Here is a 27,807-nt window from a genome sequence, read left to right on the forward strand (position 1 = left end):
AAATGAAAAAAAAAATAAAAAAAAAAAAAAATAAAATAAAAAAATGAATGACCAAGAATTTTAACTTCAGATTTATCCTCAGACCTCTCATGTTCCCACCATCACACCCCAGTTTGAAGTTATTGCTTGTTTCTATCATTCAGAAGTGGATACTGAGACCTAAAGAAATGTTCATTGTGTCTTTGGAAGTTTCATTATTGTTTATATTGCTAGTGAGATGGTGCAGGTCTAGTTTGGTGTACACACCTTTCCTGTCAGCTCCCATTTTCACCAGCCCCGAAAATAAACAAAAGTAAGTTGCTTTCTTTTCCATACTGCTTTCAGAAATACGCATTTACCTTACCTTTAGGACCAGCCCACAGACCACCTAGTGGTTCTTCCCCAACCACAGAGTTCTTTTCATTAATTAAGGTTTAATATGGGAAAGAACAAGAAATAATTAAAACTGATTAAAGGATTTTTTTTTCTTTAAACATATACATATATACCACATTTTAACGTATGGTGAAAAGCAGTTTTTTCCAAACTACATTCTATGACAAAAGGGTTTTATTTCCAAATTATCTGGAAAAATGTAGGGATAAACAATAATTGAACAGATTTATTTACTGTGGGACAAAACTCGTTTTTCACAGGACATCTTTTTGCACCTAAAGGAACACTATGGTTCAACAGGACAAAGTTTGGAAAATTCTAGTACAAAAAATCAGCCGTCAAGAGTCAAAAGTTAAAAACAAAAATAAAGTAAGGCTGACATGAAACCTGCATTTTGTTTGAGTCTTTTTCTCTGTACAGCTGTCTGCCGCAGGGTGACACGATGTGAGGTAGATGTTCCAGTGGTGTTCCTTTCATTCCATTAATTATAAACAGCTCAAAAAATATTTAAAGTAAACTGGAGTAATTAGTCCTCGTAGTCTCCATTTTACTGAGAATGCCTTTGTCAAAAATTATGTCATCACAATGGACTGTTAGCCAAAAATTATGTCATCACAATGGACTGTTAGCCAGGAAGTTCTGTCTAGCAGATGAATGAATTAAGAGTACTGAGTTTCTAATAAAAGACACTATTATAATATTGAAATACTACTGATGGGCTTGCCAATTTTCTGTCTTTAAATTTAGAGTATGTTCTCTGATTAAAGTAAGGAATACTTAGAGTAAGCCCTTAGAGTAAACCAACTATAACTTGAGAAACTAGAAATAGAAAATGGTATTTCCTTTTAACAATGTCATTTAAGTTCCCAACTTCTCTTGGTTCAGCTGCCAGACACTTGTTCCTTTGTCTCAAAAACTGTTAGCAAAAAACAATAAATTTACTTATTGCCTTACTCAGCTAATATCTGATTTTATCTGCACATTGATTCCATTTTTAAATTTTCCTCACCATCTGAGTCTGAATGGCTTATGTAGCTCTCTGTTATTATTTATTATTGTCAGAACAGGAACTTTGATTTTTTATTTTGGAAAGGAAAGAAGTCCTGACAATACAATTTGTATTTCATTTTATTGTTTCCTTCCAACTTAAAACATGAAATATTTCATATACATTGCTGATCCCTATCTCAATACTATTTTTGGGTTCTTTTGTCATTCCCATTGCAGTAGCATAATACCTTACAAACGTGTATTCCCTTTATGACTGGTATAGAGCTCTGCATATCCGGTATGATAGATAGTTATTTGGATTTCACCCATTATCTAGGCTATATATACCTTTCCTGCTGTTTCATCTACTTTCTTAGCTATTTTAACAGTTAGTACACTTCCTTACTTTTTATAATTAATGGTAAATTCAGTATGCATTATCTTCTGTAGTAAACCTAGAAATGCTTTGCAATCTTAGCTTCCTGACTAATAATAAAATATTTTATCTGTATTAGAGTTTTATTGTACAATAATTACAGCATTTTCATGTGCTATGTCATAGCCTGTTAACTAAAAATAAATGGGTACTTAATGAAAAATGAAATTATCCTGTTCCTTGAAATATCTTAACTCAGGTTTTATTACAGGTTGCATATGGTATCTGTTAGAACTTTGAACCTATCTTGGTTGATGAATTATTATGTGGATTAACTGTTGTATTTGAAAGTTCTTGACTTTAAAAGCATATGCCTATTTTAAATCTTATACAAATGCCTTACAGGCTTTGAGAATCGTCTAATCTTTCTGTAGTGTGTCTTTTTTTTATTTGTTTGTTTTTGTATTTTTATACCAGAATTCTACTAAGCACCAGCAAATACAAAATATTATTTATGATATTTTATGATATCACTAATATATATTTTTAATGAGATAAAATCTATCTAAATTATTGACCTATTGTAGGGAACATAAACAATTTTTTAGCAGTTTGGAAAATTTAGAAGTTTTATAGCATATTAAGAAAAATCTCTTTTATTATGGCATTCCCAGGAAAAATTAAACCTTTTCTTTAATAGTAATATGAAGAGCTTTCCTAAAATTTTACAAATCAATCTACAGAGAAAAATGTATAGGCAAAATAAAGTTGTGAAAAAGTGTAGAGAGACCATATCTTTTCCGGTGACTATTGAATTTTCTGAAAGTAATTCAATAAGTGGTGTGTATTTCATATCTAATTTCAAAAATCCAAGTCACTTTTGTTTTTTGGACATCAGGTAGTCTTATAGTTTAGTGATAGTTGAGTCATCCACTTCAAAATGAAAGAACAAGATATTTTTTTGCCATTCATAAATGCAACTTTCATAGTATGACTCAAATTTGCTGTGATCTTAGGTAGTAGATGAGTCTTATCAACTAGCTAGTGTCCAATGTTTAATATTGTTTCTACAGCTTATGAAATGGCATTTGCCCTTCTGAAATGATAAGAATTTGAATTCTTTCTGAAGAATTACCTTTAAATGAGAAGACTGTATAGTACTAGGGATTTTAAAAAAAAGGATTTGCTTTAAGGTTAGAGATACCCATAAAAGAGAGGTTATTCCCACATAAAATATAGAATAAAAACATTTTTATTAGCATATCCACATTTCATGGATTTGTAATAGTCTCAAAGCTGTCTTCTGTAATTCCATGATAGTGATCACTCAAAATTCATCAAATAAACATGGAAAAATTCAGTATGAGTTCTTGAAAATTATCTATCTAATGTGATTATTTTAGCTTTAAACAAAGAATCTCTATTTACTCTTTACCCAGATCTGCCAATCTTTTGTAGAGTTTAAGTTGTGTCACTATATTTCCCTTTTTCCCTATGGTTATTAGAAAGCTTAAAAGCAAATCTCTGTTGTGTAGCTATGGCATGCATTTAAGGTTTGCTCTTTTTTTCTTGACTGCTAAAGCTTTCCTCTGGTTTTGTGCTTTTTACATCCTTCTAAACCACCTTAATCCTCAAGCAAAGTGTAAATACAATACTAATAAAACTGAAGGAAATGTTCTTGGAAAGAAATTAGATTGTTACTTGAGAACATATAGATCCTAAATGTGTTTTAAGATAGAAATAATAAGCAAAACTTCCTAAAAGGATGTTTACTGAACTAGAAAGGACTGTTGCTTTTATGATTAACCTGAATTGGTGTGTTCTTATAGACACCCAAAGATTCTTGTACACAATGTGTTACTTGTATGCTTCCAAAATTATATATGTAAATGAACAATAGTTGCTAAGAAAAAATTCAAGAAAATATGTAAGCTACATTTTGTACATGACACTCATCCTGTGTTCTTTGTGTTGTAATTTCTAGAAATTTTCGTCTTTGTAAAAACAGTTTGTGAATGTGCACATCATCTGTTAAGATTCTAAAAACCGTTCAGGGAATGATACTATTTTAGAGTGTTACTCTATATTCATTTCCATCATACCTTGAAAAACTATTCTGTAACCTTTTAATAAATTTTATTCTAGTGATATAGAAACAGAGGTACAAAAGATAACTTTAAATATATATTTGCATTTAAATGTGTTATATGCTTAATTAATTTCTATTAAAGGTTTAATGTGTGCCTGGTACTTTTCTAGGTGCTGAAAATAGCAGAGACCAAAACAAATTAAAAACTTACTGTGTCCAAGAAGCTTACATTTTAGTGTATAGAGACTTTAAACAAAATATATAGTGTACTAGATGGTGATAAGAACTCTGTGGAAGAATAAAAGAGAAAAGAAGGATAAGGAAAGCTAGGGACTGGAAAGGGGTTATGCTTTCAAATGGGATAATTAGGGAAAGTCTCACTCAAGAAGGTAACATTTAAATAAAAATTTGAAGAAGTTAAAGGAGCCATTTTTGCAGATAGTAGGGAGAAAAACTATCCAAACATATGGAGTACATAGCAAGTACAAAGGCTGTGTCAGGAGCATAGCATATTTAAGAAAAATGGGGGCTAATATGACCAGAGTACGGTGAGCAAAGGGAAAAGTAGTAGGAGATACAGTGAGAAAGAGTTAAAGGGCATATTAAATAAGACTTCAGGTTATATTTAGGTCATTGTAAAGACAATTTTTTTACTCTGAATGAAATAAAAAGCCTTTGTGTAAAGGGGGAATAAAACATGACCTTGTAGTAGGGTTATTCTTGCGGCTATGTGAACAAGGAACTGAATGGGTCAAAGATAGAAGTAAGCAGACCAATTTGGAAGTCTGCTGCAATAATTCAGATGAGAGCTATGGAGGCTTGAACAAAGTTATTGGCAGTTGAAGTGGTGTGAAGCCATCAGATTCTGAAATATAGTAGCTTGCAGGTAGATATAGTAGAAATTGCTTTTGAATTAGAAGTAAGGTCTAAGAGAAAGAAATGAGTCAAGGATGGAACTTCCACTAACTGAGATGGGGGAAATGGGGAGAGTCTGGTATAATTTTACATAAATGATGGAAAGTTTTAGTCTCATAGTCCAGTATCTTATGGCTAATATAGTCCCTTGTCCATAGGTACGATTAACTTAATTTAATATTTCTCTTTGTTTCAGACTTGAGTTAGATTTAGACTTTAATAAACTTCTGTGCTTATAATGAATGGATTTCTTTTTAAGTTCATTGATTTCATTATTTGTATTTTATAATGGATTATGAAGCACATTAATGGAAACACAACTTGAAGTTCTTACTAACGTTAAAAAAATAAGCATACAGTATATGTTTTTTGTCTCACTAACATATCTGTGCACCATCCCCCTACTTGGCAAACTTGTTTGAAAATATAGTGTTACATGTTATGTCATGGGTATACTGGAGCACATGTGTTCAATACAGTTCATAAATGGAAGCAGCTGGTTTCCTGTGCAGTTACGAGAAGGTATGCACACAGCTGAGATCTTCAAGCTTCAGAATTCATTGGATTCAGTTTCTATTCTGTATAATCATGCTGTGATTTCAGTTAGTACAAATGTGAAACATGGTACCTTAATGGCTTAAAATTTTATTTTATTTTACTAGTTGTAATGCTAAACCTGGTTAATGTTCTTTCCCCCTGCCCTATCCCAACTCACCCATCCTACCTCTTAAAAAAGAACATTACACCTATAGTCTTAGTTTTTTACTTGATTCTGAAAAGGCCTTGGCAAGGGGAAAAAGTTATCATCTCAAAGGGAAAAGCTGAACTCATGCACAGGAACTGCAGGATTACTTTGGCGTTTACTAGTCCCTTGTAACACTAGCTAGTCCCATAAATATTTAATGGAAAAACAGCAGAGAATGAGATCTGCAGCAGCCTTTTGAGATAGAATTTATGTTGCTGAACAGTTTTTAGAAGCTCATTGTAAAGGTCAAAAGAAAGTAGATAGATTAAAGTTGCTGATTTTTGCAAATTTAAGGCCACTTTTAAAGGTTTCTCTTTCTATGGCAGAAAATTTCAAGATAAATGGCTTTGCTTCATTAGCTAAAATGTCATGTCTTCATTTTGTATCTGTTACATGAGACATTTAGTGATTTAGCAGTATTTATATGCACTAAATAAAATCTTCAATCCAATTTAATAATTCTATATAAATTAATTTATGAAATTTAAGATCTCAAGAAGAGTATGATAAGTGAATATGTATGGTTGAATTAATGTGTATGTATATGTTTTCAAGTGATTAATTTTAAGTATTTTTGGAAAGTAAAGAAGGAAGAGGTAGTTTTTCCTTTTACAAGTGTAGGTTATTGATCTAGCAACATAATTACCTCCTTTTTTTTAGTTATTTTATTTATTAAACTATTTCAGCGAAGGTAAATGACCTCATAAAAGGGCAGTGCCAGCTTTTAGCATTAAAATAAAATTCATGGATGCTTTTACTTGTCCCTTTACTTTGAGAATAATCTCTAACGATGTATCTTTATTGTAAGTCTGTATCAAAGAAACTGTGTGTTCTGTGTGCTTGAGACTTGGTGCAGTGTAAAACAACGAACTACCGTTTCTAGATACCTCTATCTGAAGTTAATAATGCATAAAGCCCAACAGTTGTTAACCTGAGTTATGGATTATTTATATCTCCAGGAATTCCCTTGTGTCTCTGAATTCACAGTTGAGATTGCCAGTCATTAATAGTTAGAATCCAAAAAGAAGAAGGTTTTTTTAAAATCACTTATTATATTCAATGCTGCATTACAATAAAAATTTTTCATGATAATTACCCATGTAATTTTAGTAAAATAATAATATATTGTCTTTTTTATGGTAGTTGAAAATTAGTAGTGAAACTATTCATTTTTATCTCTAAGAAATGAGATTATGGGCAACTTTTCACTTTCTATTTTATCTTTTTGTCTATTTGAATTTTTCATGACAAAGAAAGGCAATATTAATTTTCATTATACATTTTATTTAAAACTGTATGTTAACTGATGTTGAATTGCCCTGGATTCACAATTTATATAAAGTTATTGAGTTTGTAGTCTCAATTTATTTATATTAAATAAGATAACTATCATCTCTGTGGAACTAGATAGAAGTCACGTATCTCATGAGTCACTCACAGCTAGTTTTCAAACTCAGGTACCCCATCTTTTTTTCCTTAATGCCATTTTTTCTCATTAGTTCTCAGTACACTGCATAGGCAATTTCCTCCTCTTAACTTTTGTATTTTAGTACACTGTTAAAGTACAACTATACTTCTCGAGTGCCTTTATTCATTCAGTACAATTTCTATTCAGGGGTCCCAAGTGGTCAATGATTCTGATGGGGGAGAGGGAGAAGGTGGTGGTGTAGCTAGTGTTATTAAAAGACCCTAGGAAAGTAGTTAGATGTACAGTTATGACTCTTAAAGAGAGCATTCTCTCACCTTCGCCTCAAGACAAATGCTGTGCCTTAACTGACTGACCACCCAATCGGGACATCTTTGTACTATTTTTCATGTTGAGGTAAAGAACTCAAAATAAAAATGAACCATAAGGTCCTTTTTAGTTTAAAATGAATGCTGTTATCTTTAAATATATTTTATACTATTTCTGTATCTTATTACATTAACTTTAGGGACATCATTATGTTATTTAGATTATACTTTTTTAAACTTATAAATTCTGGACTTAATTTATTTTAAATATTTAGTGGGGTATTTTCCATTTTTAATTTTTTTTTTAATTTTTATTTAGACAGTTTTAACGGGATAACATTGATCAATTAGAGTACATAGATTCAGAGAAAACATCTCCAGATCATTTTGACATGTATGTTATATACCCATCACCTAAAGTCAAACTGTCCTCCATCACCTTCTATTTGATTTTCTTTATGCCTCTCCGCTCACCCCACACCCTCCCTGTCCTCGCTTCCCCTCCCCCTGGTAAACACCACACTCTTGTCCATGTCTAAGAGTCTCAATTTTGTGTCCCACCTATGTATGGAATCATACAGTTCTTAGTTTTTTCTGGTTTACTTATTTCCCTCGGTATAATGTTATCAAGTTCTATCCACGTTGTCATAAATGATCCTATGTCATCATTTCTTAAGGCTGAGTAGTATTCCATAGTATATATGTACCACATCTTCTTTATCCAATCATATATTGAAGGGAGGGGTTTTTTGGTTGTTTCCATGTCTTGGCCACTGTGAACAAAGCTGCAGTGAACATGGGGCTGCATGTGTCTATTTACATAGCAATGTTTTTGAGTTTGGGGGGTATATACCCAGTAGAGGGATTGCTGGGTCATAAGGTAGTTCTATTTGTAATTTTTTGAGGAACCATCTTACTTTGTTCCATAATGGTTGTACTACTTTACATTCCCACCAGCAGTGAATGTTCCTTTTTCTCCACAGCCTCTCCAACACTTGCTATTACCTGTCTTGTTGATAATAACTAATCTAACAGTCGTGAAGTGGTATCTCATTGTAGATTTGATTTGCATTTCTCTAATAGCTAATGAAGATGAGCATCTTTTCATATATCTGTTGGCCATTTGTATTTCTTCCTGGGAGAAGTTTCTGTTCATGTCCTCTTCCCATTTTTTTATTGGATTGTTTGCTTGGTTGTTGTTGAGCTTTGTGAGTTCTTTGTATATTTTGGATATTAGGCCCTTATCTGTGCTATCGTTTGAAAATGTCTCCCATTTAGTTGGCTGTTTGTTTTGTTCTCGGTTTCTTTTGCTGAGCAAAAGCTTCTCTGTCTGATGTAGTCCCATTCATTTATCCTTGCCTTCACTTCCCTTGCCTTTGGAGTCAAATTCATAAAATGCTCTTTATGGTCAAGGTCCATGAGTTTAGTACTTATTTTTCTTCTATGTACTTTGTTGTTTCAGGTCTTATCTTTAGGTCTTTGATCCATTTTGAATTAATTTTGATACAAGGGGACAAACTGTAGTCAAGTTTCATTCTTTTGCATGTGACTTTCCAGTTTTCCCAGAACCATTTGTTGTAGAGGCTTTCTTTTCTCCATTGTGTGTTGTTGGCCCCTTTATCAAAAATTATTTGACCATATATATGTGGTTTTATTTCTGGGCTCTCTATTCTATTCCACTGGTCTGAGTGTTTTTCTGCCAATACAATGCTGTTTTGATTATTGTGGCTCTATAATATAATATGAAGTCAGGTATTGTAATGCTCCCAGCTTCATTTTTTCCCTTAGAATTACTGTGGATATTTGGGTTTTTTTATAGTTCCATATAAACCTGATGATATTTTATTCCATTTCTTTAAAAAATGACATTGGAATTTTTATGGGAATTGGATTAAATTTGATATATCGCTTTGGGTAATATGGTCATTTTTACTATATTTATTCTTCCTACCCAAAAACAAGGAATATTTTTATATTTCATTGTATCTTTTTCGATTTCCCTTAACAATGCTTTGTAGTTTTCATTATATAGGTCCTTTACATTCTCTATTATGTTTATTCCTAGGTCCATGATGGCAAACCTTTTTATAAAAACCACCCACTTTTGCAGTGCTGGTCAACCTGGTCCCTCCCGCCCACTAGTGGGCATTCCAGCTTTCATGGTGGGCCAGTTGCGGCACCATATGGTTGCTCAGCTACTGCCCACCACAAAAGAAGATTGCTACAGCACAATCTTTAGCATTTATTTTACAAAATATTCAATTTTGAGTTTTTTTCTGAATACTTTAAAATTAGGAAAGGGATAGTAGATATATCAATTTAAAATTTTGGCTACAGTTGTCCCTCACCACTTTTCATGGTCTCACTGTATGGCGGATTTTTAAATTGTCTATATCTAATTTTGTATTGCGGATTTTTTGCCATATCATGTGGTTTTGCAGTTTATAGGTATTTTTATATATTTATTTTAATTATTTTTTCAGTAAATAAGCATTTTTTTAAAATAAGTATTATTTTAAAATAAGCTAATTTATCACCATCTTCATCATTCAAGTTGTAGTATATTCACTGGTGAGTACCCATGTAGAATTTTATATTTTGTTAAAATTACGTTTAAGAGTGTAAAAGTGTTTAAGAGCATAGAAAGTGTTTATAAGAGTGTGGGAAAGGTTTATAAGAGTGTGAGGAGGGTTTATAAAGCCTTGAAATATATATACATAATAAATATATATGCTACTTCGCGGATTTTCTCCTATCACAGGGGATTCTGGAACCTAACCCCGCAATAGACGAGGGATCACTGTATTGTTATTTTTTAACCTATCTCATTTTTTAAAGCTAATTGAGTAATATTTTACTAAAAATCCTGAAATTGTATGACCTGTAGAAAATTTCCAACAATCTTTTTTACTTTATTTGTAAGTACCACATTAACTATAGGATAAACAACTCACATATTTTAAAATCAAAATGTAATGTTGTGTTTAGCTTTTTGTCAGATCTTTTGGGAAAGACCTCACAGTATTATACAATGTCCCAAGCTAAAAATTATCTGGCCTTCAAAAATAAAAATAGAGTAAACGTGGACCTGGCTGTTTGGCTCAGTGGTGGAGCATGGGCCTAGTTTGTGGATGTCGTGGGTTCAGTTCCCAGTCAGGCACACAGGAGAAGTGACCATCTGCTTCTTCACCCCTTGTATTCCCCTTCTCTCTCTCTCTCTCTCTCTCTCTCTCTTCTCTTCTCTTCTCTCTCTCTCTCTCTCTCTCTCTCTCTGTCTTCCCCTCCCACAGCCATAGCTCAATTGGTTCTAGCAAATTGGCCTGGGACACTGAAGATTGCTCCATGGCCTCTGCCTCAGGCACTAAAAAAATGGCTCCATTGCTGAGCAATGGAGTAATGACCCCAGATGGGTAGAGCATCACCCCCTAGTGGGCTTGCCATCAGGGTACATGTGAGAGTCTGTCTCTCTGCCTCCCCTCTTCTCACTAAAATAAAATAAAAGAAAGAAAAAAAAATAGATGAAATGCTAAAGGGAAAGAAAAAATAGTAGAATAGTTAGAAAGAGTAGGTTGATACCCTAACAGAAAGTTATCTTTCACATTTAGCATATTATTTGCCTTATTTAAAAAATCATATATTTTTACCCAATCAGGACTTTTAGTCATTAAATGTAATAATTTAAAATGTGGCCATAATCCACCCTAACCAAGTGACTTAATATAACACCTTAACTAACAATTATTTAATGTGTCTATTAATGGCATGCAGTAAGAAATACAAAATATCATCTATATACAATCCTGCTGAAAATACTTACAGTATCAGACCAATCTAACTATGAAATGTTCTACAAGAAAATGGCCTGGAATCTTCAAAAATGCCACTGTTATTAAAGGACAAAATGGAGAGGGTGGCAGGAGAGACTTGACAAGCAAATGTAATATGTGATCCTTGATTGAAATTGCATCCAAATTTTTTTAAAAGGAAGAAAGGAACTTGCTAGAGAGAGCATTTTGAGACAGTTGAAAAAGTTTAGATAGGAATTATATATTAGATAATATTGTTTCACTTTCATAGTTTGTGTTTATGTAGAAAAATGCTTTGGTCTTAGGAGATGCATACTGAAGGAGTTTGGGGTCATGACGATAGGAACTTACTTTTCAGTGGTTCAGGTGGGAAAAAAGTTATGTGTAGAACATGTTGCAATTGGTAAATATAAGGCTAAGTGTGTTCACTCCACTGTTGGTAAGTTTCTTATTTTCCAAAATGATAAGTTTAGGAATAACCTACAAGGAAAGAAATTTTAAATATGGTAATAATAATAAATTAATACACTACATAACATTTTAAACTTTCATGAATTATCGTTTTCAGAAATCTTGTTTATTGAGATTGGCAGAGATTGTTCCCTTTTGGTAACTTTTTTTTGGTTCTTTTTTATTTTTTTATTTCTTATTAAGTTTTTAATTTTTCAATTATAGTTTATATTCAATATTATTCTATCTTAGTTTCAGAGATATAGCAAAGTGGTTATAAAGTCATTTACTTTACAGAGTGATTACCTGCTGTTTCAAGTACCCACATAGCCCCAACCATATTTTTCTTGATATTATTGATTTTATTTTTTTGACAGAGACAGAGAGAGAGTCAGAAAGAGGGACATATAGGGACAGACAGACAGACAGGAAGGGAGAGAGATGAGAAACATCAGTTCTTTGTTGCAGCACCTTAGATGTTTGTTGATTGCTTTATCATGTGCCTTGACCGGGGTGCTACAGCAGAGTGAGTGACCCCTTGCTCAAGCCAATGACCTTGGATTCAAGCCAGTGACCTTAGGCTTCAATCCAGCAACCTTTGAGCTCAAGCTAGCAGCCATGGTGTCATGTCTGTGATCCCCCACTCAAGCCAGTGACCCCGTTTTCAAGCTGGTGAGCCTGTGCTTAAGCCAGATGAGCCAACTCTCAAACCAGCAAACTCAGAGTTTTGAACCTGGGTCCTCAGCATCCCAGTCCGATGCTCTATCCACTGCACCACTGCCAGTTCAGGCCCTCTTGGTAACTTTTAAAAAGTAAAATTTTAACCTTCAGACTGGAAATAGAGGAATCTAAAAACTGTTTTTCATTTTTATTCTATTTTTATTTCATTTCTAAATGTAATTGAAAACAGTCCCTTTAAAGCATTAAAGACATTCAATTGATCTAACTGGGATTCAGTGTTTAGCTTTGTTCAACAGAGAAGTATTAAACATTTAAGTACTGTAGTAAAGTGTCTAATCTTACAGAATCTCTAAGATTGTCCAAATTTATACTGATTCCACCACTTACCAACTGTGATCTTGGATGATTCATTTGACATACATGTTTCTCAGTCTCCTTAAATATTAAATGAGGTTAATAATGGTTCCTATTTCTTAGGGTTTTAGTGATGATTAAATGAGTTAATATATTTGGAGCACTTAGGAAAGAGCCTGGAATATATATGTTTAAGAAATATAGTTGCTGCTGCGGCTACTATTGCTGTTATTGTTCTTGTGTGTTGCTGTTGTTGTTACCTGGATCTTTGCTAAGAAAGGGTAAGACTGTAAGACTGGACTGCCATTAAGGAGTTCACAATGGATTCGTTTTACTCACGAAGTAATTACACATTTTATTTTAAAAGAATATTCATATAGAACACTTTGCTTATATGTGTAGTCATCTTTTCAATCAGATATTGAGTTCTACAATATAAAAGGTAGATTTCAGCTCTGGAAACACATAAGAATATCTTTAGCAGAGAGTTTATATATTGTCAAAATAATTAGAAATTTAGCAAATTTGGATCAATAGAAGAAGGTCATGAATTTTGGATAAATATTAGAGAAGTGAGGCAAGGGGACTTAATTCCCAGTTAAGATAATGACTTGAGGAAGGGTGCAGATATATGTAACATATCCATTAGACTAGTGTCTCTGTGTGCGCATGTTTGTATGTATGCATATGGGGGGAAAAAATCTTTGGACTGTTTAGATTTGAATTTGAATTAAATTCTGATTTTAAGAACTTATTTTTTCTCTCTATCCTCTTTTTGGTAGCATTCTGTTTCCTAAGACATACTTTGAAACAGCGATGTATGTAGTCCTAAAAATGATACTATTATTGTGCCAGACTCTGAGCAGAATGGGATAATTTTCTGATTATTCTCCAATTGGAGTATAGTAAGATTGCTCAGTTTAAGTTCTGTGCATAACTACTAAATGCTAACTCTAAAAAGTCAACAAATTTCCATTTTATTCATTTAAAATGGAATGCACAGGTTTATTTTAGACCTAAAAATTTACTGAAACCACGAAATGTCAGGGAGAAAAGTATAATGGGGTTTAAAATTATCTTTTAAGAGATTCTTTCAAATCATGTAAAATGATTTGACAAAAATGCCCATATCAATTTTATCTTAATATATTTAAGCCCATATTTTTTTAAAGTGTTATAGCATTTAACCAATACTTCTGGAAATTAATGTCAGTGATATTCTATACACTTAAAAATTACTTCTCTTTTTTTGTCTTTTTAAATTCATGGCATACAAATTTGGAAAATGTTTCTATAAAGAAAATAAGCATTTAAAAAGTGTTTTAGGAGAGACTTTTCAAATTATAAAAAATGTTTGTGGAAACATTTTTATGCATTTATTGTAACATTGATTTTATCAGGGTGTTTCTATAGGCATACTTACATACTAATTTTTAATAGGTTCAATATATGATATATATAATGAAATTAATGATAGTGTAGAACTATGTTAACCCACAAAATATTACCAGGGATTTACTAACAGTCATAAATATAATTATACAGAAGAAAATTGCAGTTGCAAATGCAGTTTTTAACCTTTTACATTCTCTCTTTATATTTAGATAGTACCAGAGATACTGTATTCCTATGTAGCATATGCTCTTCAGAATATATTACCACCATTGGAACAAAGCTTCAGAGCCCAATTTAAGCTTCAATAATTATAGTTAAGGGAAAACAACTTTGATCCAATGTCTCAGCCTACATCTCTTAATTGAAATAATCCAAAAGTCTAAAGATTTCAGTACCATTTATGTCTTCCTGATAACATTTTTGGTGTTTATCCCTTAATTTATTGATTGATTTTTAGAGAGAGAGTGAGGGACGGAGGGAGAGAGAGAAAGAGAGTGAGAGAGTGAAACTTCAGCTTATTGTTCCACTTATCCATGCATTCATTGGTTGATTCTTCTATGTGCCCTGACAGGGATCGAACCTATACCTTGGCATATTGCGATGACGCTCCAACCAGCCGAGCCACTCTACCAGGGCCTGTTTTTTGTTTCTTTAACTCTATGAACAAGTCAGTTAGTTGATCTTTGTCTTAGTTTTCTCCTGGTATAGTTGAGCAAGATGATCCCCAAAGCTAGAACTTCTGGTTTGAAAATTCTGTTGATTTTTCACTTAGTAACTCACAGATTACTTTTTGGGATAGAAATAGTTTTGAACACACTGAGGTATCAGGTGCTAAATTGCACCCTAGATCTGTCATTGTTTTAATTTTTATTTGTCTACTTCTCTATGGAATTGAATGTCTTTATTTCAAATATATGCATTGGTAGATAGAAGGTAGTGAGTGCTGAGTGTATAAAATGCCTTTACTTGGTGTATCTCATTTCCTTACATTTATCTTTTATTACAAAAGTTTTCAAATATACACAAAGTAGCAAAAATATTATAATGAGTCCTCATCTACCCATTATTGAGATTCAACAATTAATAAGGTTTTGCTATCTTAATTATAAAACATTTTTCAACTGAAAGATTTGCTTTTATACTATTTGACCTCTTGCCTTTTATTTTATATACATTGTGTTTTTTAAAAAATAATAGTAATTTTTATACTCTTAACCATTTTTTATTTATGATTTTAATTTGTGTTTACATAGATTCAAGCGTCCCACTGAATATATCTCCCCCACCCCCTTATTTCTCTTCAGCCCCCCATGCACCCTCCCCCCAATGCCTTCCTCCCTTCCCTCCAGGATTTGCTGTCTTGTTCTCTCTATATATAATTTCATTAATCTCTTTCCCTTCTCTGATCCCATCTTCTTTCTACTTTCCCTTTGACTGCTTTCTCTCTGGTCCCTTTGATCCCGCCTCTGCCTCTGTTCCCTTGCTCAGTTCAAATTGTTCATTGGATTCCTCAAATGAGTGAGATCATATGGTATGTTTCTTTCTCTGTCTGGCTTATTTCTTTTTTTTTTGTTTGTTTTCAATATTTTATTTCTTTTTTTTATAAATAAATTTTTATTAATGGGGTGACATCAATAAATCAGGGTACATATATTCAAAGAAAACATGTCCAGGTTATCTTGTCATTCAATTCTGTTGCATACCCATCACCCAAAGTAAGATTGTCCTCCATCACCTTCTATCTAGTTTTCTTTGTGCCCCTCCCCCTCCCCCTCTCCCTCATTCCCCCCCCCCCCCGTAACCACCACACTCTTGTCCATGTCTCTTAGTCTCGTTTTTATGTCCCACCAATGTATGGAATCATGCAGTTCTTGTTTTTTTCTGATTTACTTATTTCACTCCGTATAATGTTATTAAGATCCCACCATTTTGTTGTAAATGATCCGATGTCATCATTTCTTATGGCTGAGTAGTATACCATAATGTATATGTGCTATATCTTCTTTATCCAGTCTTCTATATATATTTTTTACACTGATTAAAGCCTTTAAGCAAACTCTTGGCCAATATAGCAAGAATCCATAAAAGAGTAGTGTCCTTAACATGTTCACCAAGTCCAAGTTGGCACCAACACCATTCCAAATCCCTGCAAATGCAACCCAACCCCAGTTCAGTTCCTTAGGAGCTGTCACAAGGAGCAGGAGTCCAGGAAAAGTCCACATCCAGGAAAAGTCCGCATGGCACTGGAATTGTTGTCACCATTCTATACTTTGCAGCTCATGTCCAAGTCCCAATGACGGCTGCTTTTAGCTGGTAATGATTCAGGTAGACTGGAAAAGCCATCTGCAGCATGTGTGGAGATGGAGCTTCTGTTCTCCTCTGCCTGGAGAAATGAGACCAGGTTGCTTTTCCCTGGATCTCTGCAACTGTGGTGTGGTAAAGAGAACCTTGGGATACACTAAGCTGGGTGGCAAAGGTAAATTCATAATAGAAGTTGGCAAAAGGGGGGAAAGAGAGCTCTAAATTAGGAGTAGGTCCCAGCCTGAAATATGAGTGGGGCATTGAGGTAGGAGTAATAAAGGAAACACTATATATCAAACAAAACAGCAGAAAATAGGACTATCAACACCCACAACAGAGATCTTCAAGGGAAGAATAAAAAACCTGACTATTCAGGCAAGACATAGTTAAGTAGCCCTTGTGCAATTGAGATCAGTTTACCTGCTTCTTGGAAGAAATGCCCTAGGCTCGTCCACAGTGTCGTAGATGGGGCCGACGGCCCTGGGCCCCTTCAGCCTTCAGTGGCAAACCCCAGCATTCTGGGCAAGGTTAGGTCATAGGTGGCTGGAGCAGGGCTGGAAGAGACTGAACTCTCCCTTAGAGGAGTGAGGGGGAAGTCTACCTTCCAGTGTCCCCTTTTCCTCACAGCAAAGTCATGCAAGCCTGGCAGGCTTTAGCTCAATGACCTTCCTATTCACTATTGAAGCAGGACCCAGGTGGAATCCTATGAGACCCCTTTGGGGCATTGGAGCCTTTAAGGGCATATCCTAAAAGCTGGTAGTTCACCTGATCTCTATTGCGCTTTTTCTGCTTCTTGGTACCTTAAAAGACTGGCTTATTTCACTTAGCATAATAGTCTCCAGGTCCATCCATGTTGCCGCGGAAAGGTAAGATTTCCTTCTTCCTCACGGACATGTAGTATTCCATTGTGTGTATGTACCACCGCTTTTTAATCCATTTGTCCACTGATGGACACTTGGTTTGTTTTATATCTTGGTTATTGTAAACAATGCTGCCATAAATATAGGGGTGCATTTCTTGTTTTGAATCAGTAATTTGGTATTCATAGGATATATTCCTAAAAGTGGGATAAAGCTGGGTCAAAGGGCAGTTCCATTTTTAAGTTTTTGAGGAATCTCCATACTATTTTCCACAGTGGCTGCACCAGTCTACATTCCCACCAGCCATGCAGGAGGGTTCCCTTTTCTCCACATCCTTGGCACTTATTCTGTGTTGTTTTGTTGATGAGCGCCATTCTGACTGGTGTGAGATGATATCTCATTGTGGTTTTAATTTGCATTTATCTAATGATTAGTGATGCTGAACATTTTTTCATATGCCTATTGGCCATCTGTATGTCCTCTTTGGAGAAGTGTCTGTTCATTTCTTTTGCCCATTTTTTGATTGTATTGGTTATCTTCCTGGTGTTGAGATTTAGAAGTTCTTTATAAATTTTGGTTATTAACCCCTTATCAGACATATTGTGAATATATTTTCCCATTGTGTGGGTTGTCTTTTTATTTTGTTAATAGTGTCTTTAGCTGTGCAAAAGCTTTTTAGTTTGATATAGTCCCATTTGTTCATCCTGTCCTTTATTTCACTTACCTGTGGAGATAAATCAGCAAAAATATTGCTGCAGGAGATGTCGCAGAGTTTACTGCCTATGTTTTCTTCTAAGATGTTTATGGTTTCACGACTTACATTTAAGTTTTATCCATTTTAAGTTTATTTTTGTGCATGATGTAAGTTAGTGGTCTAGTTTCATTTTTTTGCAGGTAGCTGTCCAATTTTCCCAACACCATTTGTTAAAGAGACTGTCTTTACTCCATTGTATGTTCTTACCTCCTTTGTCAAATATCAATTGTCCATATAAGTGTGGGTTTATTTCTCAGTTCTCTGTTCTGTTCCATTGATCTGTATGCCTATTCTTATGCCAGTACCAAGCTGTTTTGAATACGATGGCCTTGTAGTATAACTTGATATCAGGAAGTGTGATACCCCCCCACACACACATTATTATTCTTTTTCAGGATTGCTGAGGCTATTCGTGTTCTTTTTTTGGTTCCATATAAATTTTTGGAATATTTGTTCTATATCTTTGAAGTATGTCATTGGTATTTTAATAGGAACTGCATTGAATTTATAGATTGCTTTGGATAATATAGACATTTTAATGATGTTTATTCTTTCTGTCCATGAACATGGTATATGCTTCCACTTGTTTGTATCTTTCTTGATTTTTTTTAACAATGTTTTATAATTTTTCGAGTACAAGTCTTTAACTTCTTTGGTTAAATTTTCTCCTAGGTACTTTATTTTTTTTGTTGCAATAGTGAAGGGGATTGTTTTCTTAATTTCTCTTTCAGATAGTTCATGGTGTATAAAAATGCCACTGATTTCTGAATATTGATTTTATATCCTGCCACCTTGCTGAATTCATTTATCAGGTCTAGTAGTGTTTTGAGTGAGACTTTAGGGTTTTCTATGTACAGTATCATATCATCAGCAACTAATGATAGTTTTACTTCTTCTTTTCCAGTTTGGATGCCTTTTATCTCTTCTTCTTATCTGATTGCTGTGGCTAGTGCTTCCAGGACTATGTTGAATAAGAGTAGTGAAAGGGGGCAACCCTGCCTTGTTCCCGATCTTAAGGGGATTTCTTTTCATTTTTGCCCATTGATTATGATATTGGCTTTGGGTTTGTCATAGATGGCTTTTATCATGTTGAGGTATGTTCCCTGTATTCCCACTTTGCTGAGAGTTTTGATCATGAATGGATGCTGGATTTTATCAAATGCTTTTTCTGCATCTATTGAAATTATTATGTGATTTTTATCCTTTCTTTTGTTTATGTGTTGAATCACATTGATTGATTTGCAGATATTGTACCAGCCTTGTCTCCCTAGAATAAATCCCACCTGATCATGATGTATGATTTTTTTCATGTATTGCTGGATTTGTTTTGCTAATATTTTGTTGAGAATTTTAGCATCTAAGTTCTTCAGGGATATTGGTCTATAGCTTTCTTTCTCTGTAGTCTCTTTGCCTGGTTTTGGAATCAGTATTATGCTTGCCTCATCAAAGGAGTTTGGAACTTTTCACTCCTCTTGAAGTTTTTGAAATAGTTTGAGAAGGATAGGAGTTAGTTCTTTTTTAAATATTTGGTAAAATTTGCCAGTGAAGCCATCTGGCCCAAGACTTTTGTTTGTTGGGAGTTTTTTTGATAATTGTTTCAATCTCATTTGATGAAATCAGTCTGTTTAGGTTTTCTGATCTATATTGATTTTTGAAAGATAATATGTTTCAAGGAATTTGTCTATTTTGACTAGGTTTTCTAATTTTATGGCATACAGTTCTTTATATTATTTTCTTACAATGCTTTGTATGTTACTTCTCCTCTCTCATTTCCAATTTTATTTATTTGAGTCCACTTTCTTTTATTTTTGGTGAGTCTGGTTAAAGGTTCATCAATTTTGTTTACCTTTTCAAAGAACCAGCTCTTGGTTTCATTGATCCTCTGTATTGGTTTATTAGACTCTGTGTCTTTTATTTACTCTCTGATATTTATTATTTCCTTCCTTCTACTTCCTCTGGGTTTTACTTGCTGTTTTTTTCTAGTTCTTTTCGATGCAGAATTAAATTGTTTATTTGGACTTTTTATAGCTTCTTAATGTATGCCTGTAGTGCTATGAACTTCCCTCTCAGGACTGCATTTGCAGTGTCCCATAAATTTTGAGTTGTTGTATGTTTATTTTCATTTGTTTCAAGGAAGTTTTTTATTTCTTCCTTGATCTCATTGTTGATCCATTCATTATTTAATAACATGCTTATTAGTTTCCAAATGTTTGAGTGTTTTTCAGTTTTTCTATTGTAGTTGAGTTCTAGTTTCATGCCTTCTAGATTACACTCTCTTCCTGCTACTCCGGTCCTCTCATTTTTCCCTGTCCCCTGGAGCCCCAAGTGGATGGTTGTGAAAGAGGTTTTCTGCGCAGTCCCTTTCAGAGGAATCCTGGATCTGAGAAATCTGTCTCTTTCTCACAAACAGTATCCTGGCTTGTTTCTCAGCTAAATACTGTCTGTGCACCTCTTCTATGTTCTGGAGCTTCAGGCTGGGGCTTCATTCCTGGGACTCAGGGTCCTCCCCTCTCTGCTAAACTCACTTCCCGCCACGTGAGTCTCTCCAGGCTGCCGTTTGCTCTGGGAGCTGGGCAGCCCTCCTTGCATTTCCACTTTTCCTACCAGTCTCAGTGTGGCTTCTTCAGTGATCCTCGGTTTAAGAGTCCTCTTAGTTTAGTCCAAAGTTGGTTTTTCCAGATGACTGTTCTTAACATTAAGTTGTAATGTACTTTGGTTCTGGGAGGTGGAAGTTGGTATGTCTGCCTATTCCATTGCCATCTTTCTGCCCCAATAGTAGTAATTTTTGACTTGCTATATTTTTATTTTCCTGAACACCTTGCTTCTGAGGCCCTTCATTTTCTACTCCAAACTCTTACTAGGTTTGACTTGCTATCATCCTGAAATTGTCTTCATCTCTCTGATCTGTGTTGAATCCTCAGTTTATAGAATCCCATGAGTTCCTCCTTAGTTAAATTCTTGTTTTATAGGCACACATTCTCTGTCAACATTTCAAGAAAGAATACAGGGAAACATGCATTTAGAAACCTAAATATTTCAAAGTATCACCATAGCCCCGGCCGGTTGGCTCAGCGGTAGAGCGTCGGCCTGGTGTGCGGGGGACCCGGGTTCGATTCCCAGCCAGGGCACATAGGAGAAGCACCCATTTGCTTCTCCAACCCCCCCCTCCTTCCTCTCTATCTCTCTCTTCCCCTCTCGCACCCAAGGCTCCATTGGAGCAAAGATGGCCCAGGTGCTGGGGATGGCTCCTTGGCCTCTGCCCCAGGCGCTAGAGTGGCTCTGGTCGCGGCAGAGCGAGGCCCCGGAGGGGCAGAGCATCGCCCCCTGGTGGGCAGAGCGTCGCCCCTGGTGAGCGTGCGGGGTGGATCCCGGTCGGGCGCATGCGGGAGTCTGTCTGACTGTCTCTCCCTGTTTCCAGCTTCAGAAAAAAAAAAATATATATATATATATCACCATAATTTATTACTCTTACTCTAGATTAATAATTTGGCTGTATATGGAATTCTAGGAAGAAGATTTAGTTTAGAATCATGAAGTGATGATTGCTTTAGTATTTTCTAACCTCAAAGGTTGTTTTGAGAAGTCTAACTCAATTTTTTCCTAAGCCACTATATGTGATCTAAATTTTCTCTCAAAAGATTTATAATCTATTGTCATCTCTAGTTTTCTAAAATTTTTTTATAATAATGGACTGAGTATCCTTTAATTCATTGTTTTAACTTACTGGTTTCTATAAATCTAGACAATAAGAAAGGTCTGATGAGATTTTTCAGAAAAACATACTTTATTTTACAACCTTCTTCCTACAATTTTTTGGTTCTTTCTCTTTGGAACTTCTGTTAGTTAGAAATTTGACTTTCTGGATTAGTCCTCTACTACTCTTATTTTCTCTTGATTTCTCCCTACATTTTCTCTTTTCATTGGAGTTCCTTTTTTATACCACTTTCTCACTTTCTGTTAGATGCTTTTCTCATATATCTAGTTGTTCATTTATATTTAGGAGTGATTCATTAAGTACATGATTAGACAATGTACAAGATCTTTTCATAGTATTTGAGTTAAAAGACAGCTTTTTTATAGGAGAAATAATGTGTATGTCTTCTCCAGGGCTATTTAGTTTCTTCTGAAAATATTGGATTCTCTAGTTTTCCACTTGAGTGAATTTAAGCCTGAGTTCCAGTAAGGAAAAGGGTCTGAAGGCTAGACTATTTTGCACATAGATGTTCACATAAATACTTCAGCCTATTTTCAGTCTAGTACTTCATCTTGAATCCTGTCCTCCTTTATGCTTGGTATTCCTCAGTCTGAACCCTTTGTAGTTCTTTCCTAGCCTACCTTTTATTCATTATCCCGCAGAGGTGAAAGAGGGATATTTGTCTGACTATATATGGTGTTAATGGGAATCTGAAAGTTCAATTCTTCATCATCTTTCCTAATTTGTATCCCCAATGATACCTGGTTCTACCATTTTATGAACTTTGCAAGTTTCTCTGGATGAGTCAGCTTATTTCTTGTTGGTATCTCCTCCTAAAGGCATTTATACTTCAGCTTTCTTTACCCTATGTTCTATGGTACCAGTTCTCCATGTACTTTCTGCCTTCATATAACTGTAATCCATGATTGTCAGTATCTTCTAGTTTTATTTATAAAGGAGTTTTGTTTTAGTTTCTTATTCTCTACACTCTTTGAGGTAATTTTTGAGAAGAGTACATGTGGAAATGTCTATACTTTAGCATCAGAAATGCTATCTTAAAACCAATTACATGTACTGTACTGGCCAGGTAGCTCAGTTGGTTAGAGCATTGTTTCCAAGTACAGAAGTTGCTTGTTTGATCCCCAGTCAGAGCACATACAGAAACATGTTGATGTTCCTCTCTCTCTCTCTCTCTCCTTTCTCTCCTTCTCTCCCTCTTTCTCTCCTTCTCTCCCCCTTTTATCCTTCTCTCTCCTTCTTCCTCTCTCACTAAAATCAATAAATAAAAATTTTAAAAAGCTAATTATATATCTTTCACTTATCTCTCTTAAAAATCTATCAATAGGTAGAAATACCCATAGTAAAGTTTTTCTTAATCTCTGACTTAAATAATTTAATCCATTTAAATAAGTATTTGATAATCTAACAATATTTTTTAGTCTGAGATAGGTAATATTCTCCTTGATGACAGCAAAAGCATAACATTACGTTTTGAAGCAGTTCTAGATTAAAATAACAGCATGCTATTAACATTTGGCCAAAAACAGAGGTTTATCTCTTTTTCATATACATTTATTAATCACTCATTATTTACCAGAAATAGTGATAGTCTTTGCTCATTGAGCATGTGTAATTCTGCTTAAAGAAAAGAGAAATGAGGTTTTTAAAAAATATTTTATTTGCTGATGAGAAAGAGAGAGAAAGTAGGGGAGGAGCAGGAAGCATCAACTAATAGTTGCTTCTCATATGTACCTTGAGTGGGCAAGCCCAGGGTTTCAAACTGGCGACCTCAACATTCCAGGTTGACACTTTATCAATTGAGCCACTACAGGTCAGAAGAGAAATTAGTTTTTGAATATTATTACTCAGTTAATTTGTCTAGTTCACCTATGAATAACAGGATTTTGTTTTTAAATTAAAAATAAACATTTTTGTGTGTTTACTGAGGAAATTTTTTAATTTGTACTAATAGATACCTCTATACTTACAACTTTTTTAATTCTCTTTAAGTTTTCTGTTATTCATTTAACCTTTTACTATTTGTTTTATCAATTTTAGTTGGTATCCTTTAATTCTCATCTACTATCTAGATAACAACTCTTGAGCTTATCCTATTTCCTTCTCTGTCTTCTCTTTTCCCTTTTTTAGTTAACTGTTTTTCTATTTTGTAGTAACAAATAAAATTCATACATTCCTTTTTGTTTTTTTGTATTTTTCTGAAGTGAGAAGTCGGGAGGCAGAGAAACAGACTCCCACATACGTGCGATTGGATTGCACCTGGCATGCCTACTAGGGTGTGATGCTCTGCCCATCTGGGCCCTTGCTCCATTGCAACTAGAGCCATTCTAGTGTCTGAGGCAGAGGCCATGGAGCCATTCTCAGCACCTGGGCCAAATTTGCTCCGATGGAGCCTTGGCTGTGGGAGGGGAAGAGAGAGACAGAGAGGAAAGGGTGGAGAAGCAGATGAGCACTTCTCCTGTGTGCCCTGACTGGGACATACAGTCCTTTTTTATTCTTTATTTTAGTCATAGATGTACATATACATACACACACACACACACACACACACACACACACACACACACTAATGTTTACTATCATTTAAAACTCCTCTATACTGAAAGGGGACACTTCAACATGCCGCCTCCTTCAGTTCACACTCTGAGTATAAAGAGATTTTCCCTTAAGATCAAGTCAGATCCTGTCACAGGGCAGCACAGATAGCCCCAATGTCCTCCCTCCAGGTCTGTCACAATGTTATATCTGTGTGGAGACACCCTGGGCTCCATTAAAACACGATGGGCAATGGACAATATTGAAGAATTATAGGAAATTTGGGACCAGGATCAAAAACAACTTTTAATTATGAAAATTAGCCCTGGCCGGTTGGCTCAGCGGTAGAGCGTCGGCCTGGCGTGCAGGGGACCTGGGTTCGATTCCCGGCCAGGGCACATAGGAAAAGTGCCCATTTGCTTCTCCACCCCCCCCCCTCCTTCCTCTCTGTCTCTCTCTTCCCCTCCTGCAGCCAAGGCTCCATTGGAGCAAAGATGGCCCGGGCACTGGGGATGGCTTTTTGGCCTCTGCCTCAGACACTAGAATGGCTCCAGTTGCAATGGAGCAAGGGCCCAGATGGGCAGAGCATTGCCCCCTGGTGGGCAGAGCGTCGCCCCTGGTGGGCGTGCCGGGTGGATCTTGGTCGGGCGCATGCGGGAGAGTCTGTCTGACTGTCTCTCCCCGTTTCCAGCTTCAGAAAAATACAAAAAAAAAAAAGTCTTTAATTATGAAAATCTAACCTAATAAAAATGACTATTTTGAATATTGGGTGATAGGTTGTGATGACATTACAGAGGTTACAGAAAACCAAGACAGTTTCTATGGTGATTTCACTTGCTTCAGGTATGTTATTTGAATTTGCTACTATAATTCTCAGAAATGAAAAAGTTCCCACTTTGAACCTCTGGAATTCCACTTCACCAAAACTGTAAATAGAAAACAATGCCAACTCTCTAGGATAGATTGTAAAATAATAATTATGGTAAACTAGCTGAGGGAACTTCAGATAATCCATTCCACCAAGAGAACTCTTGCAGAATTTAAGTGCCATGGACTGTTCTAAGTGCCTTACATATGTATATTTAACTCATCTACTTATAAAAAGTAAAGGTGGCTAGCACTGTAAAAAAAATTAAAAAATAAAACACCTCTAATAGATTTCTCCAAAAAACTGATGGGTACAGAATTCCCCAAATTCTTTGTGTTGAAAACTGTTTTTTCTGTAGTCTTGATATTTAAAGGACAACTTAGCTAGATATAAAAATCCTTGGTTGACTTTTTTTAACTGAGTTTTTAAAAATTTGCTGCTCCATTGCTGCCTTGCTTTATATGTTGGTTTTGAAAAGTCTGATACTAGTCTAATTATTTTACTTTATAAGGTATTTTATTGTTGTACCTGGATGTCTGGAGGATTTTATCTTTATTCTTGAAATCTGTTTTACTCTGATATATCTCCAGATTGCTCATTGTGAGTTAATTTTCCCAGGTCACTAGCAACACGCTTTCAATGTCCAGATTCAGTTTTGTTTGTGTGTGTGTGTGTTGTTTTCTTACAGGGACAGAGAGAAAGTCAGAAGGGGGGATAGATAGGGACAGAGACAGGAACAGAGAGAGATGAGAAGCATCAATCATCAGTTTTTTGTTGTGACACCTTAGTTGTTCATTGATTGCTTTCTCATATGTGCCTTAACCATGGGCCTTCAGCAAACTGAGTAACCCCTTGCTCAAGCCAGAGACCTTGGGTCCAAGCTGGTGAGCTTTTTCTTCTTTTGCTCAAGCCAGATGAGCCCGCGCTCAAGCTGGTGATCTCGGGGTCTCGAACCTGGGTCCTCTGCTTCTCAGTCCAACACTCTATCTACTGCACCACCGCCTGGTCAGACTTTTTCTTATTTTTAATAAAGTTTTCTGGCATTGTAGTTTTAAATATTTCTGTTCCATTTTATTTTTTAGGAACTTAAAAAATATGAGTGTTATTTCGATTTTCCCTGGCTTCTATTTCCATTATTTTTCTCTGACTCTTTTTACTTTCTTATTACTTATGCCTTTCTTTAGTGTCCCATATTTCATTTTTATTTGAGTTTATTCTTCCTTGGGCACCCTATAATTTGTTCCCTTCTAAGATGATTTTATCTTTTTCATCTTTTTTCTTTCCTGAATTCAATCAAGTCTCTTTTTGTTATTTTGTTTATTTCTGTTTTTAGGTTTTGACTTTTATATTCATGGTGGGTTTTCATAATCTTCAGATGCTTGAGTATATTTAATTCCATTTGTGTTGCTGGCTATTTTCTTTTGCTTCATGGTTGATTTTCATTTCTGATGTTTTCTAGCATTGTATTAACTTTTCTCTTGTTCAGGATGTATGTATGTGTTCAGGGTATGTATTATTATGGTGCTTTAAATGATTTCTAGTGTAACAGTACCATCTTACTTTAGCATATCCCAGTGCAGATATTTTAATGAATTTGTTGGGTGGGATGGGATAAGGATTGTGAATTTTCCAATGTTGTGCTCTCTTTCAAAGCCCTAAGTTTTCCTCCTTTTGGATTATTTTTCTCTTCATGATCCAGTTGCCAAAAGGACTTCTTTTTTTTTCCTTTTTTTTTTTTTTTTTTTTTTTGCCTTTTCTCCTTTAGTAAGTATGCATTTCAGAGAGTGCCCCTTCAAGTTTGTGTATATTTACATTCCTCCTCTGATCTACCTAGATACCTATTTAATATTTTCATATACAGGATGGATATCATCTCTCTGATAGTGGTTTCAGATTGACCTTAATCCATTTACCAGCTTCCTTCTCTTTACCCAATGTTTTTTTTCAAACTACCTTTGCTACATGAGTGGGGTGGTGCATGAATATAAGAAATCTTGCAATGGAATTTGTTAATTGTTCTCTTTTTATTTGTAGTTATTTTGAAGATTGTATATTCTCTTTGTCTTCAAGTTATGTTGAGGGCAGGATGTTTTTGTAGATGAATTTTTCCATCCTTGTTCTGCATTGTTTTGGAGGAAGACAGAACTTAGGTGGAAAACATTGCTTTAGCAACCTGGTATTCTTCAAATTAATTTGTTTTACTTTTGTATACCATCTTTTCTTTTACCTTTCTCTTCACTCTAACTGGACTTGTTCATTCAAAAAATATTTAAGCCCTGGCCAGGTAACTCAGTTGGTTAGAATATCCTCCTGATATACCAAGGTTGCAGGTTTGATTTCTGATTAGGACACATACAAGAATCAGCCAGTGAATACATAAATAAGTGGAACAACAGATTGATATTTCCCTCTCTCTTTCTAAAATCAATCAATAAAAAATTTAAATAGATTTAAAATTCTTTTCTTGTTTTATGCCAGGCATTGTTCTAGGGATATAATAATGAACAAAACAAAAGATATTCTTGCCCTCATGGATATTACATGCCAGTTGTAGAGAGAAAAAATAAATAAGTGAATGAATAATACAATGTTAGGTAGTGATGAATGTCATAGTTTAAAAATAAACAAGCCAGATAAAAATGACACAGTTGAGGGGGTTGTACTACTTCCTTTAATATTTGATGAAGACCTTTTTGAGAAAGTGTTATTTGAGCAAATTGTGTTATAAAACGGTAATGTACATCTTATATTAATGTTTATCTCATGTTAGTCTTAATGGTTTTACTACTAATCATATTTCCATGATAAATAAGTTGATTAATTCTAAAACCTTTGTAATAAAGTGAATGGCATGAGATTATGGAACA

The 27,807-nt window shown here is 34.8% G+C and overlaps 1 protein-coding gene across 2 annotated transcripts in view; it reads left to right on the top strand.

Moving 5' to 3' along the window:
* The window catches only part of ADK (adenosine kinase), a 657,653-nt gene that overhangs the window by 390,275 nt on the left and 239,571 nt on the right, over nucleotides 1–27,807 (top strand). The window lies entirely within an intron of this gene.

This window comes from Saccopteryx leptura, chromosome 9, assembly GCF_036850995.1.
Source record: "Saccopteryx leptura isolate mSacLep1 chromosome 9, mSacLep1_pri_phased_curated, whole genome shotgun sequence".
Classification (NCBI taxonomy): domain Eukaryota; kingdom Metazoa; phylum Chordata; class Mammalia; order Chiroptera; family Emballonuridae; genus Saccopteryx; species Saccopteryx leptura.